This window comes from Eptesicus fuscus, chromosome 1 (assembly GCF_027574615.1).
Source record: "Eptesicus fuscus isolate TK198812 chromosome 1, DD_ASM_mEF_20220401, whole genome shotgun sequence".
Taxonomy (NCBI): Eukaryota; Metazoa; Chordata; class Mammalia; order Chiroptera; family Vespertilionidae; genus Eptesicus; species Eptesicus fuscus.
In genome coordinates this window covers 95,423,973-95,444,318 of record NC_072473.1, presented here as the reverse complement: position 1 = coordinate 95,444,318, position 20,346 = coordinate 95,423,973, and the positions used below count along the sequence as shown (strand labels likewise).

At 42.4% G+C, this 20,346-nt stretch overlaps 1 pseudogene; it reads right to left on the bottom strand.

The window, feature by feature from the left end:
• Positions 1–828: 828 nt before the first annotated feature.
• LOC103302023 (SWI/SNF-related matrix-associated actin-dependent regulator of chromatin subfamily E member 1-like) lies at positions 829–19,308 on the bottom strand (annotated as a pseudogene).
• Positions 19,309–20,346: the final 1,038 nt, after the last annotated feature.

Here is a 20,346-nt window from a genome sequence, read left to right as displayed (position 1 = left end):
AGGGTCTTTAACTTAGAGGAAAAAGACTGACAGCACCGGGGTTCCTTTCCCAGGGTAACCTTACAAGTGGGGGGGCAAACCTGTTAGTTTCCTGGTGGACACTGGGGCAGCCTATTCAGTCTTGACAGAGCCGATAGGACACGTAACCTCTAAAAAGACATCAGTCCAGGGAGCCACTGGACAAACTGCCTGTTTTCCTTAGACATCAAAGAGGACTGTAGACTGGGGTTCGCGGAGATTGCTAAACCTCTATACTGAAGAACTGAGGGAATGCAGCCGCTGAACTGGACCGAAGTGGAACAACGGGCCTTTGAAGAGCTAAAGAAGGCTCTCATCTCAGCACCTGCCCTAGCCTTGCCAGATGTCATGAAGCCCTTCCACCTCCACGTGAATGAGGTAAGGAGTATTGCCAAAGGGGTTCTCAGTCAGACTCTAGGTCCCTGGAAGAGACCTGTAGCCTATCTGTCTAAGAGACTAGACCACGTGACAGCAGGGTGGCCAGCATGCCTCCGGGCAGTGGTTGCCACAGCACTGCTGGTAAAGGAGGCAGATAAGCAGACTCTGGGCCAGGAACTATCCCTGACAACACCCCATGGTGTGGAGGCCCTCCTTCGAAGTGCTCCGGAGAGATAGATGTCAAACACCAGGATCACCCTGTGCCAAGCTCTTCTCCTGGACCAGCCCCGCATCCGGTTCCATAAGACACTGGCCATAAACCCTGCCAGCCTGCTTCCAGATGATGATCCAGAGGAACCCATTCATGACTGCACAGAGGTAACAGACGCAGTACAAACAACTCACCCAGACCTGACAGATGCCCCACTATCATCACCAGATGAGGTACTGTTCATAGATGGGAGCAATTATGTTTAGGATAGCATCCGATATGTAGGGGCAGCGGTAGTCACCCTGGACCGCACCATTTGGGCACAGTCTCTGAACAGGGGGAAATCAGTATAAAAAGCTAAACTTTTGACCTTAATCCAGGCCCTTTGATGGGAACACAGTACCATCCCCCAAGGAAAGAGGGTTACCAACTTCAGCCAGAAAAGACATTAAAAGATATTAGCCTTATTAGAGGTCCTCTGGCTCCCAAGGGCAGTTGTAATAATGCACTGCAAAGGACATCAGAAAAGGGGAGACAATTGAAGCCAGAGGAAATAGAGCCACAGAACAAAAACTGCCAAAGAAGCCACCCAAAAACCAGTGGGGCCTTTATAAGTTTTAGTAACCCTGCGGGACTCCGACCTACAACGGACTCCCTCCTACATCAAAACAAGAAGAGGAATTAGCAAAACAGAAGCAAGCCATCAAAGGACCAGGTAGTTGGTGGACCCTACCAGATGACAGACTGTTGGTCCCAGCGGCTCTAGGTCAGATGTTAGTTGCCCAGTTACACCAGGCTACCCACATAGGCGTAGATAAGGTAATTAGAAGCATAGTCACTAGAAGTACTGTCTGTGCACAGGTAAATACTAAGCAAGGTAAGAGGGTCCCCCTGGGAATTTGGGCCCCAGGGAAATTCCCCAGGAGAGCATTGGGAGGTGGATTTCACAGAGATTAAGCCACCAGCATCAGAGTACAAGTATCTGCTAGTTCTCATAGACACCTTCTCGGTTGGGTTAAAGCATACCTCACTAGGACAGAAACTACCTCTATAGTTGTCAAGAAATTACTCCAGGAGATTATACCTAGATTCGGGCTGCCAGTAGCCATAGGATCAGATAACAGCCCCACCTTTGTAGCCAAGGTATCTCAAAGTATAGCTCAAGCCTTAGGCACAGAATCTGGACAGGCATGAGCAGGACTCTAAAAAAGTACTTTAACTAAATTTGTCCTAGAAACCGGTGAAAACTGGACCAACCTCCTGCCCTTCGCCCTCTTATGGGCCATGTGTACCCTCTACTGGGAGGGGTTCCTCCCTTCTTTTTGAGGTCATGTATAGTAGACCTCCCCACTCATCCTTTCCAGGGTCAGGGAGAAACTGAAAGCTGGAATTCATAACCATTCCCTTACTCAAGTCCTTACAGGCTCTGCAGTATACCCAGAGAGCCACCCATAAGCTTGTTCGCAATGCTCTGCCAGTGCCCACTGCGGACCCTGTACATCCCTTCCAGCCCAGGGACTCGCTATAGGTAAAGAAGTTCACTTACCAAGGACTCACCCCAACCTGAAAGGGACGCTACACTGTTATCCTGAGCACGCCCACGGCTGTTGAAGTAGACGGCGTCCAGACCTGGCTACACCACTCCCAGCTCCTGCACCAGGAAACGGCCTGGATCCTGGCAACCACCCGTGAGATCCCTAGCCTGGGCTCCATGCAGGCCAGGAGTAAACTCAACACCTGCAGGAGAAGAACTGGACTTCACTGTGGACAGTACTGTTGGGGACTGTGGTACTAGAGGCCTTGGCCAGAAGCGGGAGACAAGGTAGAAACACAAACCGTCCCATGATTGGGCTCGTAAGTTTCAAGACAAGGGGGGAATGAAAGGGCAGAGCAGGACAGCACAAAATGTACTGTACCCTCTATCCTGTGTAACTATGTATATGACTCCTTTTTCTTAGAAAACCGCGAGAATGTAACAGTTGTATAAACCTGCCAATAGGAATGTAGAGAAGTAGACTCAGTCCAAATTAGGCAAGCTGCACAGTACCCCCGGTGTAACCAGACCCCTGCCCCTGCCCCTTGACCAATCAACGGGGCCACGAACGTTCCCCCACCCTCACTGCTTTGGACTCCCATTTTAAGCCTTTGTTCTCCCAAGGCTCCTCCTCTCCCCACCTCACCACTGCGCAGATGTGTGTGTGTGTGTGTGTGTGTGTGTGTGTGTGTGTGTGTGTATGTGTGTGTGTGTGACTGAGCTCAAGCTAGCTTGAATACAGACTCTTTGCTTTTGCATCAGACTCATCTGGTTCCCTGGTGGTTTTTCTTGGGGACCCCGAATTCTGGGCATAACAGGGTCACAATGAAAGCAGTAGCCTGGTATTGGGTTTGCCTGAATGGGTTGATATGCTGTTGTTTTTAGAGTGCTAAAGCACATTCCCGGCAAGTCTCAGTTTGAATTGGAAATGTGCTATAGTGAAACACAAGAGTATTAAAATAGATATATGTGTAATTAAATAAACATGTCTAAGCTAAAAGGAGAAAAATAACCCATTCAATTTTACTCTCATCTACTTAAAGGCAATCTTGCTTTTCTGTTGTCCTTATCATGCCTACTTTCTCAAAGCTCTTTTATTAAACACTTTTTAAAAAGAAGATTGAATTTTATATACTTAAAACATTGAATCTATTATAAATAATTATCAGATAAATCTAATATTATATCCAAGATATTAGACTTCTGGGACTATTAAAATGTTTAATTTTTTTTTTCTTAATTTTAATTTTCTTGAATTTACTTTGTGTGTTTTTTTTGTTTTGTTATTTTTGTTGTTGTTAATTTCCTCATATTTCCCATTGATTTTTAGAGAGAGTGAAAAGAGGGGAAACAGAGAGAGAGAGAAAGGGAGAGAAACATCAAAGTGAGAGTCACATTGATTGGTTGCCTCTTGCTTGCACCCCAACCAGGGCTGGGGATTGAGCCCCCAACCGAAGTACATACCCTTGAATGGAATTGAATGGGACTCTTCAGTCCATGGGCCGACACTCCATCCACCAAACAAATTGTCTAGGGCTGTTTTTTTTTTAAAAATATATTATTATTATTTACAATGAATTGCGGAAAACTTTTGTGTAGTTTTAACTGTCATACTGTGGAGAATTTCCTTTTGCTCCTGATCAGATAACTTGTTTGCTTACAAACCTTCAAAGTCCCAGAGGAGAAACATCTTTGTTAGGCATTCAAGGTCTTTCATTTCTGCCCCCAACCTTCCTAGTTGGTCCTAATTCCCAATATCCCTCTCCACTCCTCTCCATACATCACACACTGAGATCCAATCCTAGAAACCCAAGTCACACCAGGGCTTCCTTGTCCTTCCACGCCTTGGCACATGCTGTAATCTCTGAGTAAATTGCCCTCCTATTCCCCATCCTTTGTTCTCTCCTTTTATTTCCTCTTATTAGACACAACACTCATATTCTAGCACTGAAATTCTTGAAATTGCCAAACAGGTACCCTACAAAAACCCATGTGACATGTTTTATAAGCTCAGGATGCAAATAAGTTTATATCTATCATTTAATTCTTCAAGCTCCCACCTACTCTTTAGCAGGAAATGCAGTATCTCCCTCTTGATACCTCTCCACCCACCTGCACCAAATATCTAGGATAGCTATGAGTGCCCACAGTTCAGAGAGAATAGACATCCTGTCCTCTACACCTAAATAAAGGGAAACTGGAATCCAAGTGCACTCTCACTGAAACCATGCAAAGTGGCCTCACTGATTAATGGGAAAAATATGATTGTTCTGTGACCTACAAAAACATTACAAATTATTTTACTGTCAGTTACAAATGTATAGGGGAGTGAAATAAAATTATAAAACTAATATTTAGTACACTATAATTTTAAACACTAGAAACATTGAAAATTAATGTTTTATTTCTTTATTAAAACATATCAATAATAGTTTGAACAGTGTTTCCCTTTTTGAGTAACTTACGATATGGAGTGACCATATTTTCTATGCCTTGGTTATTTGTCATACTCTTCCAAGTTTGGATCAGTTTCCAATATTTTATCCTTTCCACGTTCAATATTGTGATATATCTTCAAGAGTCCTTTTAAAGTATATTTTATTGATTTTTTACAGAAAGGAAGGGAGAGGGATAGAGAGTTAGAAACATCGATGAGAGAAAAACATTGCTGCCTCCTGAACACCCCCTACTGGGGATGTGCCTTCAACCAAGGTACATGCCCTTGACCAGAATCGAACCTGGGACCCTTTAGTCTGCAGGCCGACACTCTATCCACTGAGCCAAACCGGTTAGGGCAAGAATCCTTTTAATGTGAATATTTTTGCAAGTGTTACTTTCTCTGGGACATGACATGTTGATTAGCTCACCTTCACTGGGTTCTTCTGGTTGCACATCTAGGGTCTTTTGAATGGCAGCAGCGTCAACAGTCCCATAGTTAGCACTTTCTTCTGTAACTCCATTTATATTTGATTTGATTTTTACTTCCAGTATTATCACATTTTGTTTCTTTGCTTCACTTTCTATTTATTGGCCAATTCCCTCTCTCAATTACTCATTTTTGTAAAGTGTCATGTGGGACACAAGGAGGCAATGCAGTGACACACTTTGCTGAAGAGCTAAAAGTGAAGTTTGTATTTTATTCAATTACTCACAATTCATGTACTGTGATAACTGAAATTTGAACTGTGTTGTTGGTAGACTGTCTTTCTTTAACTAAACCGTGGTAACTGAAATTTGTGCACATAGAATGTATAAAGTGAGGACTGCCTGCCAAATATACAATTAGTGGCCAGATTATTATGCGTTCAGAGATCATTATATATATATATTAGAGGCCCAGTGCATGAATTAGTGCATGGGTGGGGTCCAGCCAGCCTGGCCAGGGGGAGGGGACATGGGCAGTTGGCCGGCCTGCCTGCTGGTCAAACTCCTGGTCGAGGGGACAATTTGCATATTAGCCTTTTGTTATATAGGATATACACTGAGTGGCCAGATGGTCCTAAGTAGTCCTCTAAAACTTTAGTTTTGACTGGCATTAGTCACTGAATTCATTATTTGGGGAAAGGAAGTTATATCTCATTGTTTCAGGAGGCCAACTTCTTCCTACAAGTGATTTTAGAAATAAATTTGTGAATATATGACCTACATTATATGTTCCAGTTTCCATGTTATACATGATTGCTGCACCCTGAATATAGCCTTTTCCTTTAGCTACTACTAACCTTCCACACTCCCTCCTGACTTCATGTTTTCCCTCCCCAGTTAGGGTCATTAGTTATACTTATAATCTTTTCAAGATAAATTCAGCTATCTATCCCATAATTTTTGACATTACTCAAACATTTGTTGGGTTTCACATCTAACATTTCAAATCATTTTTTGTAAATATGTGTTTTAAAATTAAATAATTTGCCTCAAAAAATAAAATATTCCCAAATCACATAGATATTGTTAATGGAACAAGTGTGCTTTATAAATGGGGCTAACCTAGGTAGGTGCCCAAGCAGAAAGTTCATTCTAGGGAGGATGTTTTAAAATATTAGTTTCAATTATATTGGATTTGTATTATTATTGTTTCTAGGAAACTAGAATGTTGAATTTATTGTGGAACCTTGAAATGTGTTTTCCCTCTTTTTGTTAGCACCTTAGACATATATGCCATTGTTACAATGCCATTTCTTCCCCATAAGTTTTCATTTAGTACGTGAAATGACTTTGAAATGACAATTTTAAACATGTCAGTTATAGGTCATTGTTGATCTTCCACATAAAAGTAGGCCACCATTTTGTCATTCTTTAGTGAGATGCCAATGGCTGTTAAGTGAAAAACTTGCTAGAAACAATAGTAGTTCTCTGGCATGATGACTTTCATGGCCATCTGTCAGCGTGGCACTTTGCCCATCCACAGGGGTGATATGCCAGTTTCAGCAGGGTACAGGTGCCAGCCAAACATAGGTTTAGAAATATAGCCTGCAAGAACTCAGCAAAGAGATCCTCCAAGTGGTTAGTGATGCCAAAATTAGACCCACATGCTTCATTACAAGGCATCACATCTGTTGATGCTTGTGGGCATTATATTGTCAATTAAGGCTTTCTTTTTCTGTTTATTTATTCTGACTCTGGACTGGGAATACAGAAAATCGAGGACAAAACTAGTCCTTGGTTAGAAAAACCATCAGTATTTCTCATGTCTTTCCCTGATGTTTGTTTTCTGCAGTCCCAAACTTTATTCTAAATTATGTGAAAACTTGAAGACACATGACACTGGCTTATGAGGTTCTCTGTTATTAAAGACTAGTGGCCCGGTGCATGAAATTCGTGCACATTAAATTAGAGGAAATATTTTAATATTGCTATTTGCCCTTTCTCTATAATAGAAGTGTCAGAGATGAAAGAAAATTAGTAAAATGCATATGAAAATCTTCCTCCTGTCAGAGTCTGGGACACACCATGGGACCCAGAGTCAAGTCCTCTCCCACCCACGTGTGCCTCAAAATCACACGAGACCCAGACCTGGCCGCCCCACCACCATTGGGCGAGAATCAGACTTGGCCGGTCCCACCCTTGTCAAGCTGAAGTCCCTTGGGCCCAGGCCGGGGCAGGGGGCACACCTTGAGGTCCCCCATCAAAACCCGCTGGGTGGGGGATGCAGCCCAAGATCCCCTGTCAAGCCCTGCTGGGCAGAGGTCATGGCCTGAGGTCTCCCATCAAGACCCGCCGGGCGGGTGGGTGGGCGCAGCCTGAGATCCCCCAGCCCAGTGCCAGGAGGGGGGTGCAGCCTCAGGTCCCCTGTCAAGCCCTGCTGCACAGGGAGCATGGCCTGAGGTCCCCTGGCCCGGGGTGAGGGGAGCAGCCTGAGGTCTCCCAGCCCAGCACTGGGGTCGGGGGGCACACCTTGAGGTCCCCTGTCAAGCCCCGCCAGGCAGCGGGCATGGCCTGAGGTCCCCTATCAAACCTAGCCCAGCAGGGGGCATGGTCTCAGGTCCCCCAGCCCAGGGCCGGGGCGGGGAGTGCGGCCTCAGGTCCCCTGGCCCAGAACTGGGGTGGGGGCATGGCCTGAGGTCCCCCGACAAGCCCTACCAGGTGGGGGGCATGTCCTGAAGTCCCCTGGCCTGGCGCCAGGGTGGGGGTATGACCTGAGGTCCCCCAGCTTGGCACCAGGAAATAATTAGGTTGGAAAGGAATGCTTTAATTTTGTTAGTGTAGAACCTAAGAGAGACCACTGGGCTTCCTCAGAATTATTTTGGAAAGCGATATTGATTTCCTAACTTATATTCCTCACAGTGGCTGTCATGAGAGCCCATCTTTCTCCCCTGGCCTCCAATCCCATCATAATGCATCCCAACATGCACCATTGACTGTCCTCCTTCTCAGCATAACCTTTTTTTGTGTTATGAGATATTTAACACACACAAATGTATAATATTGGGTATAAAGAAAATTGTTATGAACATCCATATAACTACCCTGAAGCTTAAGAAACAAACATTTTAAACACTACTGAAGCTTCCTGTGTACCACCTCCACATTCATTATGTTCTCTCTGCCCTCAAAGTAGGAGGCAGCTAATACATGTTTCGCTCTCATCGATGTTTCTAATTCTCTATCCCTCTCCCTTCCTCTCTGTAAAAAATCAATAAAATATATATATAAAACAAAAAACAAACAAACAAACAAACAAACAAAATAACAGTATTCTCTTGGCTTCATATATTTGCTCATATTATTATCCTGGCTCATGCTGCCATCCTCATTTGTTCATCTGTTGAAATCCTATCCATCCTTCAAGGTTTATCTCATATACCTCCCTCAATTATATTTTCTTGCACACACACAATTTTCACATCCCCAACTGGATCTCCCAAAAATATTTTTACTATCCACAAGCTTCCCTATATAATTTGCCTCATATTATACTTATACTAGAGGCCTGGTACATGAAAATTCATGCATTGGGGGGGGTGTCCCTCAGCTCGACCTGCCCCCTCTCACAGTCCGGAAGCCCTCAGGGGTGGGAGGCGACCCAGCTATCAGGGCAAGGCAACACCCCCATCACACCTCTGCTGCTTCCACTGCCAGCAGCACAAGCCTCGGCAGGTCCTGGTTACCTGAGCCTTGGGTGGCCCTGGGTGGCTGGGGGGCTAAGGGGACTGGGGACTCTGGAGGCAGGTGTGCTGCAAGGCCGGGACCACCTGGGAGCAGGCCTGTTCTTGCTGCGTGCCTGCTGCCCTGGCGGGGCTGAGGTGACTGGGCACCGCCATCTTGTGGTTGTGGGCACTGCCATCTTTGAGGGTGGGGCAGTCAATTAGCATATTCCCTCTTTATTAGATAGGATGTCTTCGTGGCTCCTCCAACCTATCCAACCATATTGTACATTTTTACATGCTTTGAAGGCAAGGAATACTTTGTGTGTGTGTGTTTGTGTGTGTGTGTGTGTGTGTGTGTGTGTGTGTTATTCCTTATAGACTTGCTTATCAAAGTTTGGTTCAAAGCCAAGGAGTATTAACTGTCACCTGAGTACTCATTAGGGTTGTAAAATCATAGGTCCCCATCCTAGAACTATTGAATCATAATCTGCAATTAAGGATATGCAGGTAATTTGTATGTACAATAAAGCTTGAGAAGAGGCTCTGTAGTGCCTAGAACAGCTTGGTATAGAGTAAATAAGTGGTAAGAATTTGTTGACTCGAATTACCTAGAATAAGAAGTAAAGCAGTATAGATCAATGCTTTCCCCACTTACCCTGGGGGATGAAGCTCATCAAATTGCTTCTGGTATCTTGCAATAAACAATAGGACTCACTGAGTCAAAGCTGAGTTAGAACACAGGATTAGGTGCACTGGGAAGATATTAGAAAGTTAGAATACTTCTCTGGAACAATTTGTAATCTACCTCAGCAGCCTATAGAGAGGCTCACTGAGAAGTTAATCTCAGTTTGGGATGACTGAAGCTCTTTTATCTGACCTTCAATTCTGAATGATAGCTTTGCTGGATAGAGTAATCTTGGTTGTAGGTTCTTGCTATTCATCACTTTGAATATTTCTTGCCACTGCCATCTGGCCTGCATAGTTTCTGTTGAGAAATCAGCTGACAATCGTATGGGTGCTCTCTTGTATGTAAGTAACTGTTTTTCTCTTACCGCTTTTAATATTCTCTCTTTGTCTTTTGCTCTTGGCATTTTAATTATGATGTGTCTTGGTATGATGTGTCTATGGTCCTCTTTGGATTCCTTTTGTTTGGGGTTCTCTGCGCTTCCTGGACTTGTAAGTCTATTTCTTTCACCAAGTGGGGAAGTTTTCTGTCTTTATTTCTTCAAATAGGTTTTCAGTATCTTGCTCTCTCTCTTCTTCTGGCACCCCCATAATTTGGATGTTGGTATGCTTGAAGTTGTCCCAGAGGCCCCTTACACTATCTTCATATTTTTGGATTCTTTTTTCTTTTCCAGTTGGGTATTTTTTGCTTCTTTTTATTTCAAATCTTTGACTTGATTCTTGCGATCCTCGAGTCTGCTGTTGGATCTCTGTATATTATTCTTTATTTCAGTCAGTGTATGCTTAATTTCTAGTTGTTCCTTTTTCATATCCTCGAGGGTCTTGCTAAATTTATCGGCCTTTTCTAGAAAATTCTTGAAAAACCTTATAACTGTGGTTTTGAACTCTATATCCAGTTGTTTGCTTTCCTCCATTTCTTTTATTTGTGACCTGTTTCTTTGTCTCTGCATTTTGGCTGCTTCCCTAAGTTGATAGAGTGGCTTTGTGTGCTAGGTGTCCTATAGGGCCCAGTGGCTCAGTCTCCCTAGTTACCTGAGGTGGACACTCTTGGTGCACCCCTTTGTGTGCTGTGTGCACAGTCTTGTTGTAGTTAATCCTTGATTATTGTTGGTATCACTGGGAGGAATTGACCTCCAGGCCAATTGGCTATGAGGATCAGCTGTGTCTACCCTGGGAGAACTTCTGTGCTGGAGACACCCTTATGAGACAAGACTTGAAAAAGCCTCTGTGCTCAGCTTGGATGGAGCAGAGTCTCAGGGCGGAGCAGATATCAATGGCTTCCCGTCAGCCCTGTCCTAAGAGGACCCTGGGTCTCAGTGTCCCGTTGTAATTGCTGCAAGCACCTATGAGAGAAAACCGCCTTCAAGTTTTGCCCACTGCCAGACAGTCCAGTTTTTCCCCCTATGAGTCTGGGTTCACAGAATCTCACCGGGAACTGGAGTTCAGAGCAGTCGGGAGCTTTTGTCTCCCTCCCGATCGAGAAAGCCAGCCGCGTACTCAGTTGCCAGCCCTCTCCGCGTGTGCCTCCATACCTCTGCCTTCTGCAGCTCCTCTGAGCCTCAGTGTGCTTTTCTCTTTCCTTCTAGTTGTAGAATTTCCACTCAGCCAGCCTTCCTGTGGTTCTGGATGATGTCCATTTTGTCTTTTAGTTGTAGTTTTGAAATTGTTGTGCGAGCAGCAGTTTAGGTGTTTACCTATGCCACCATCTTGGTTTCTCCCTGGTCTTTTACCATTTCTTAAAAGAATTCTTGCCTACCTCAGGCCCCGTCTCCTCACCCCCCCTCCGCCCTGCTCCCCTCATAGCATGCTGCCCTGCCCCCTGCTGCTGATCCGTGATCCTCTTGTTATGCGGTCGGTCATTATGTAATGACCATTTGCATATTGCATCTTTATTATATAGGATGCTAACAACTAAAGTTTGATGTATAAATTGATCTTTTTCTCCTGCTGAGATGATTAGCCTCATACAGTCACCAAAATAACCTTCATTGGATTGCTGTTTTTATTTTTACTTTTTAATTGTTTTTCCCAATGCCAAGGCTCTTTATCTCAATATTAACAGATAAATTTAAAGCTTTCATTGCCTGGTATCCATGAGTATCTCCAATTAACTTGGGGAATATAGTGACAGATATTTTTGTTTGTTTGTTTTTTTACTATTTTTATGCAACAGAACAAATTTTCAATGGCCGTGTTTCTTAAATAACCACACAACATTTTTTGAGAGAGGAGATAAGTAGGGCATCAAATCACAAGATAAAGTGCTGTACTCCAAAAGATTGGAAATTACTCATATTATCTTTTTAGCATCAGCTTCCATTTGTGATTCATTCATTCACTCTCCCTCCCTCTTCCTCTCTCTTATACACAGCCTGACCTTGTTTGTAAACAATTAATATGTTACTCTAAGCTCAATAATATTGTATTTTAAAATAAGTGATATCTTCTTTGTTGTTAATCACTTGCCCTAATTAATTCATTCATTATACTATGAAGCTCAGAGATTAAACCTCCAGGCTGGAGAGCTTCATATGAATCCTTTCTTTTTTATCTATTCCAAGTTAGATTAAGTTTAGGTCCTATTTAATGAGATGCCACTTGCTGGGTTTCCATGCAGAAATAATTTCTCATCCTCAGTGGTATGTATATACCAAATAAATTATCATTTTTTTCTGAATTTCCAACTACTGCGTCCTGTAGGAAAGACTATCATTATGAGCTCCCTGGGATCTGGGCAGCTGGATTTCTTTGATTTGGATTTTTTTTTATTTTCATCAAAGCCCTATCTTGTTTTTATTATATTTTGGGTGTGTGGGATTATGAAGAGTTTTCCAGACAGCATTAAATGTCATGCTATGATGAACATAGGAATGAGGCTGTTGATGCAAAAGAACTGAGTCAAGTTATGAAATTTCCTGTGCTCTAATTCATTTGTATTCTTTCTGATATAACCTGTTTAAAACTGAGCACAACCACATTACCCCCCCAAATCCTATTGTATGAGTGTGCACATGTATGTTGGGGAGGAGTTACTAATGTTTTTATTTTATGATTGTAAATACATTGTAAATAATTGGATTTCCCTTTAAATGTTGCCCTTCTCTGAATATCCTGGATCCAGAATAAAAATACACACATGAAAATGTTTGCAGTGTGGACTGCATTCTGTCAAAGACTAGACTCAAAAGGTTCTATTGTGACAACAAAGAGTCATTGTTCTTGCACTACAGAAGCATTTATTACTGCTGATGTGATAACAGTATTGCTTTCCCATAGGTCTGCTTGGCTAGACTAGAACTCAGTAGCCCCATAGTAAGGCTAGGAAATAGTCAGGGAGCCAGGGAGAAGGAGATAGAAAAATAGAGCAAAAGGGTCAGAAAAAGAGGTAGAGGAGAGAAGAGGTTCCCATGGAAGGCAACAAGACACCAGTATTGCCAGCCATGACACTCAATGGCACCATTCCTGGCCCACTCTAGACAACTTGGATCCTCAAATCTGCTTATTGGAACAAATGGTAAGAACCTACCAGTAATGAGGCCAACATCTTGGGTAGTGTTATCATACGGTCCACTTGGCTTGGTATAGAGAAAAAATAGGTTCCACACACTCTTACTTAACTAATAACCAACTGATAAGAAAACCAAGACAATGTGTAAATGACAGAGTGCAGCCTGTTACTAAGAATTGAAAATCAAATATAGCAGCAGGTTATATATGATTAAAGTCTATTCTTACAAAATAAATTGTAGAAGAACAGATAGATTTTACCAGATTTAATATTTCACTATTTTAGGGTTCTGTCCTAGCAATGGCATTCTAGAGCAGTGCTTCCAAAACTCTTTCATGCCATGGGGCAAACAGAATGTAGATATATTTCTAGCCTCTTTGGGCTACAAGAGGAGGCTATACACATTGGAAGAGACAGGCCCAGGGGCTATAATGGCACCAGGTCTCACACAACCATCATGAGGACTGAAGCGATCCCTACAGGGTCACTATAATCATTATTTAGGTGAGCTTTATTCTGGAATTCAACAAAATGGGGTTCTACCATTTTATTTTGAAAACAATTTCAAAAGAATTACTCTTTAAAGTACATTTACGTAACCTCCTGGATGTGTGTGTGTTTCTGTGGTTACATTTTTATTTTTCCCTCAAATCACTACTTTTTCAACCTTCTACTTTCAAGACTGACCATGACACTTATTTCCACAAGACAAGAGAGGGCAAAAACTGCCCAAAACAAAGGGGATCTTGATCATTTTTAAGTCTAAAAATTGACTAATGTGAAACCATCGAAAGGTCATTGTTTTAAGTTCAACTATGTTGAGAGAGAAAATTATTTCTTAAATCCCTTTAGCTCTCATTTAACATATGACAAACTGGGCATAGCTGACTTGGTCATGGCTGTTTACTATATTCTTAAAATAGAACTCAGGATATGAGGAAAAAAGTAGAAACCCGATTCCTTTGGTATATAGGGAAAATAAGTGGAGAGGGAGGGAGAGGAAGGAGTTCAGATCTCTTTCAAGATGCGGGTTAGAGTTAGGGGTTATTTATAAGTTTTCAGGTTGGTGTGAAGGAGCCTGAAACATCAGGAAGTGGAGGTATAAGGTACTATTATCATAGCTTTTGGAGGCCTCAGAACTTGTGTGGAAGCTCTGCATAGAGCCATGTCCAGCATTCTACAAGAATAATACTGCAGCACTTGTAAAGGAAGGCAGCTGGACATATGTGCCAAAGGCAGTACTCAAGGATTCCCATGGACTAAATAAGCTGGAAGATTCATATACTCTGTTGAGGAAGTAAGGAATAGCTGAGAATTAGAAAAAAATTGACTCTGTGAATGAAGACTTAAGTCTAAAGAAAAATGATTAAGACTATGAACTCTGGTGCTGCCTGTGAGCTGGTTGCCCCAAATGGTCAGATGGAACCTATTATACCTTAAATGTCACCAGTGCAAGGAGCAGAACAGAGTGTTCTACTACAGACACCAGCTAAGATCTAGGGGATACCATGTGTATCCAAAGACCTTTTCTTCTTTGCCACTGCTACCATAAATATGGAAGAAAGTGTAAAATGTGGTCTCCCATGATTTCCAGCTGCTTGTGTTCACAACCTTCTGTAATACTGAGAGTGGGCAGGACCTGTGACCTGTTTCTAATAATAGAATGTGATGTGGTGCCTCTCCCATGAGTCTATGCTGAAGATGAAGGGATATTACCCTTGTGATGTTGCATTATGTAAGATTCCACCTTGCTGGCAATCATCTAGAGTATTATTCTCTGTTGCTGTCTTCAAAAAAGAAATATTTCATCAATTCTACTGACACAGAGGAATAAATTCTGCCAACAACATGAGTGATCTTTGTAATGGATCCTTCCCCAATTGAGTCTCCAGATGAGAAACCAGTCTTGGCTAACACCTTGTGATTTTCTGAGTAGAGGACCAAGTTAAGTTGTGCCCAGATGCCTGACATCTAGGTACACTGAAATAATGAATATGTGTATTTTTTAAGCCACTAAGGTTGTGGTAATTTATTACACAGCATGGAAAACAAATACATACAAGGTAACATAACCTCTAGCCGCTTTTACCTACATACCACCATAAAGAAAGGGAGAAAAGGAGAGACTATGATCATGGGGAAGTTTTGATAAACTATAGAGAAATAAGGTACCTTTTTTTTTTCATTTTACATGTGCCATGTTTGCTTTAATGACTATTTCATAAGCTGGTTACTACTTTAAGGAGACTATTTCTTGTTCAATATGATCCAAGCATAGTTAAGGTACACTCAACACTTTATTTTATTTATTTATTTTTTAAAGTAAATCTTTATTGTTCAGATTATTACAGATGATCCTCTTCTTTCCCCCACAGCTCCCCTCCACCCAATTCCCCCCCCACCCCATGCCCTTACCACCCCCACTGTCCTCATCCATAGGTGTACGATTTTTGTCCAATCTCTTCCCGCATCTCTCACACTCCCTTCCCGCCAATAATTGCCAGTCCACTCCCTTTCTATGCCCCTGATTCTATTATATTCACCAGTTTATTCTGTTCATCAGATTTTTTATTCACTTGATTTTTAGATTCACTTGTTTATAGATATGTATTTGTTGTCACTTTGTTGTTCCTAATTTTTAACTATACCTTTTTCTTCTTCTTCCTCTTCTTAAAGAATACCCTTCAGCATTTCGTATAATCCTGGTTTGGTGGTGATGAACTCCTTTAGCTTTTTCTTATTTGTGAAGCTCTTTATCTGACCTTCAATTCTAAATGATAGCTTTGCTGGGTAGAGTAATCTTGGTTGTAGGTTCTTGCTGTTCATCACTTTGAATATTTCTTGCCACTGCCATCTGGCCTGCATAGTTTCTGTTGAGAAATCAGCTGACAGTAATATGGGTACTCCCTTGTAGGTAACTAACTGTTTTTCTCTTGCTGCTTTTAAGATTCTCTCTTTGTCTTTGGCCCTTGGCATTTTAATTATGATGTGTCTTGGTATGGTCCTCTTTGGATTCCTCTTGTTTGGGGTTCTCTGTGCTTCCTGGACTTGTAAGTCTATTTCCTTCACTAGGTAGGGAACGTTTTCTGTCTTTATTTCTTCTAATAGGTTTTCAATATTTTGCTCTCTCTCTTCTTCTGGCACCCCCATAATTTGGATGTTGGTATGCTTGAAGTTGTCCCAGAGGCTCCTTACACTATCTTCATATTTTTGGATTCTTTTTTCTTTTCGTTTTTCTGGTTGGGTGTTTTTTGCTTCTTCGTATTTCAAATCTTTGGTTTGATTCTTGGGGTCCTCTAGTCTACTATTGCATTTATGTATATTATTCTTTATTTCAGACAGTGTATGCTTAATTTCTGACTGGTCCTTTTCCATTTTTTTTTGGCATTCTCATTAAGATCCTTGAAGGTCTCACTAAGTTCCTCAGAGGTCTCACTAAGTTTCTCGGAGGTTTCTAGAAGATTCTTGAGTAACTTTATAACTGTGGTTTTGAACTCTATATCCAGTAGTTTGCTTTCCTCCATTTCTATAATTTGTGACATGTTTCTTTGTCTCCGCATTTTGTTTGCTTCCCTGTGTTGATGAAGTGGCTATGTGTGGTAGGTGACCTATAGGGCCCAGTGGCTCAGCCTTCCCAGTTATCTGAGATGGACACTCTTGGTGCACCCCTTTGTGGGATGGGTACACAGTCTTGTTGTAGTTAAGCTTGATTGCTGTTGGTACACTGAGAGGAATTGACCTCCAGGCCAAATGGCTGTGAGGACCTGCTGTGTCTATAATGGAAGAACTGCTGTGCTGGAGACACCCTTATGGGGCAGGACTTGCTTCAGTGGGGCTTTGGTGCTCACTGAGTCTGCCTCTTGAGTGTGTCTCTTATGGATGTGAGGAGTTGAAATCTGGTATTGTCTCACACTGACCACTAGGTACACTGGCTCCTGGATCTTCCAGGAGGTGCAAGTCAGCTACTGCCTGAGGCCACCCAGCAGGAGCTATAACAATATCTGCAGATTTCTCCTCTTTGTTTTGGGTTTGGAAGTTTTGGAGCTGTCTGACCTAGCTGCAGTTTGTTAGGTTAAGCTGCGAAAGGGCAGGCCATTCATATGCAAAAGCCGCTGCACACAACTTGGGTGGGTTTGTAAATTGAGTGGGGAGGGGTCTCAGGGAATCACCAGGGTGTAGCAAACAGCGATGGCTGCCAGTCAGCCATCGCTGTATCTCTGTATCTCTATGTCCCCGTGTCCCATGCCCCAGCGCAGTAAACAATGATTCCTGCGAGCACCTCTGCAGGAAAGCCACCCTCACTTTCCGACCTGATGCCAGACTGTCAGTTTCTCCCTGTAGGAGTCTGGGTCCCCAGAGTCTCGCCTGGAACTGGAGTTCAGAGCAGTCAGGAGCTTGTAACTCCCTCTGGATTTAAAAAAACAGTGCACCCAGGAGCCAGCCGGATTTGCGTGCCTCTGTACCTCTGCTTTTCCATGCCTCTGCATGTCCTACTCGGTCTCAATGCACTTTTTTCTTTCCTTCTAGTTGTAGAACTTCTACTCAGCCAGCTTTCCCGTGGTTATGGGTGATAGTCATTTTGTCTTTTAGTTGTAGTTTTGGTGTGGTTGTGAGAGGCAGCACGTACAGGTGTAAACCTTATGCTGCCATCTTGGTTTCTCCTACACTCAACACTTTAACACAGCTCTTGGTTATCTGACATTGATTACAAATGAAAAGGGCAAGTGAACAAACATATACTCATACATGATTATGTTTTCAAGAAACTACCTTTGTGGAAGTACACAGGAAAGGGAACTTCCAGGAAGCTGTTGATGGGGACTGAGAAGATTTACAGCTATGGCTTTGATAAGCACCCTAGTGAGCTGTAGGAAGGCATTTGTAAGAGTAGATTCTGCAGCATCAAAGGAAAATTCTCCAAAAATGGGCATTTTCTCAATTAATTTAAATTCTGAGGCTTTCAGCAGTGAAGGGTAGAAACAAAGATCTAAGGAAGAGAACCATCATCATAACCACTTAAGAAAGGTGACTATGCCATTTGGCTCATGATGTTACATGGTCCAAAAGCTTTGGGTGGCGTCAAATGGACAAGGAAAATATTAGTACACAAACCACATAATACCATTAAAACTCAAAAACTTTTTTTTTTCATTTAAAAAAGAAATTAGAATACATAAAACAAGGCAACATTTATTCTTTTTCTCATCTTCTGGTATGGGATCTATTGGTGGCTCTTCCACTGTGGCGCTGTTGCTCTCCAAGCCAATGTTACTATCACTGGTCCCTTCCTCAGCCATACTGTCCACCACCTCCTGTCCACTCTCCTTGTCCTTAGGAGTAGATGTGCCTTCTTCACCATTCTGCTGACTTCCTGTTGTTTCTTCAAGGTGTGTCTCCTCTGTCTCCATTGGAATGTTTTCACCTTCTTTCTTTTCTTTGGTCTTATTATCTGCTTGTTCTTCCTCAGGAACAATGCTGCTCTGACTGCATTAAGCTTGCTCTGCTGCCTCCTCCCTTTCTTCCTGCCTTTTGCGAGCCTGTTCCTCTGCCTGTGCAATTTCAGCTGCAATTTTTTTCCATATCCACTTCTATTTTAAAACCATACAACTGTTTAAGTTCATTGTTAAGTGAATCTGTGCTTTCCAGGAATTTCCTCTTCTTTTCCTGGTTTCGCTCCTCTATTTGAAGAAGTTCAGCTTCTATTTTTTGCTGATGAACCATTAAGGATTGGACCTGTAGTTTGAGACCTGCATTCTAGCTATTGTGACAACTGACCAAACATCTGGCACCACACTTTCACTAAGGATTTCACTGATGAGGCGGTGGTTTCTATGTAAAAGGGTGGTGGCTGTATGTTTCATTGAAAAGCCATCAGCATAATCATCCGGATCTTCAGCAGGTTGGATGCTCATGTAAGATTCTCCTTTCTCCATGCGGACTACCTCTGTCGAATTTCTTCCTCTAAAGAGGCTTCAGCAAGGTATGCAGCGGAATTATGGTAGGCCTTCATAGATTCATTGTACTCTATCTTTTCTGCTTTGTATTCATTTAAATATTCTTGCTTTTCTTCATCAGTGAGATCTTGCCACATGCCACCAATAATCTTGCCAATTTTCCACAACTTTAAGTCAGGGTTGGAAGCCTTTACTTGGTCCCAGACCTTTCTGCTGTACTTCATGTAGGTCATCAGCGGCTTATCTGGAGGCTTTGGGGGTTTTGGAATCTTAGTACCAGAGGATGCCGTGACCCGGCTGTTGGTGCCCGGGTTCCCTCCCAGCCTGTAGTTGTTGTAGGCGAGATGACTGTATGGATTGTATCCCACAAACTCTGGTGTGCTGGGCATTTGTGTTGCAGGAGCTGGGATGGGAGGTGGGGCATAAGATAGTCTTTTTGACGACATTTTGGAAGATTAAGTTCTCAGTTCCTTAAGAATGAATCTGAGATACTGCATGCAGAAAAGGTGCCTGCAACTCCAGTCTCACTTCCCTTTGTCAAGGTAACTTTTTGTATATCAGAGTCTACTGGGAGTAAATTAGTGATACACACCCATGCACACACAAATACTTCAGTCACAGTGATAAGGTTATCTTGGAATTTATATCTGAATTAATTTTGGGGGTTATAATCCTTCTTGGATTCAGAGTGTTCATGTCTATGATAAGTTTTTATTATAAGCTGAAGTTTGATAGAGATCAACCTGTGAACATCAAGGGGGATTAAATAAAAGAGCCCCATAAACATTCTATTTCTTTGAACATTTCAATAAAATGAATAAAGCTTAGTATTGATGCTTTTTGTTTTTGAGCCTTGGACTGCTTAGTATAATGAATGCTCATTTGGGAAATTTGTATCTTCATTTGTAAAAAACCTTAAGATATGGAGGGGCATTAAAATGACCCAGTTGATTAATTACACTTGGATGGAGTTCAGGTTTGTTCATGGCAATGAATATGGGAAACAGTAGAGTTCAAATATCCTTCAGCAGTCATGTGGCTTGTGTTGACAGTGTGAAATGAAGGCTTTGCCCTCTGACAGGGAAACTGAAACAGATCATGTGCAGAGTTCAGGAGACTATTCACTTGGGCTTGTACTAGTATCTCTCCAAAGAGGAAGGCACTGATGGAGGTTAGTTAGATCTGGCAAAATGAAGGTTGGCACAGTGTTTAGTTTCCTGCCTAGCTCTGCCAGTGCCAATCATTCCAGAATAGCAACTCCCCTGATACCTCACTTAATGTGTACAGAACCACGGAGTTTTCATCCATTTGATAACTGAGGAAAGATCCATCTCCAGACTCCTAAAGTGATGGTCCAGGACTGGAGTGATCCTGGGCTAAGAAAATGTCTCTGGGTAAGCATCAGAAGGATGTATTGTTGTCCTTCCAGAAATGAACATGAAGATGAGGTAGAGCAGCTGGCAACTTCATGA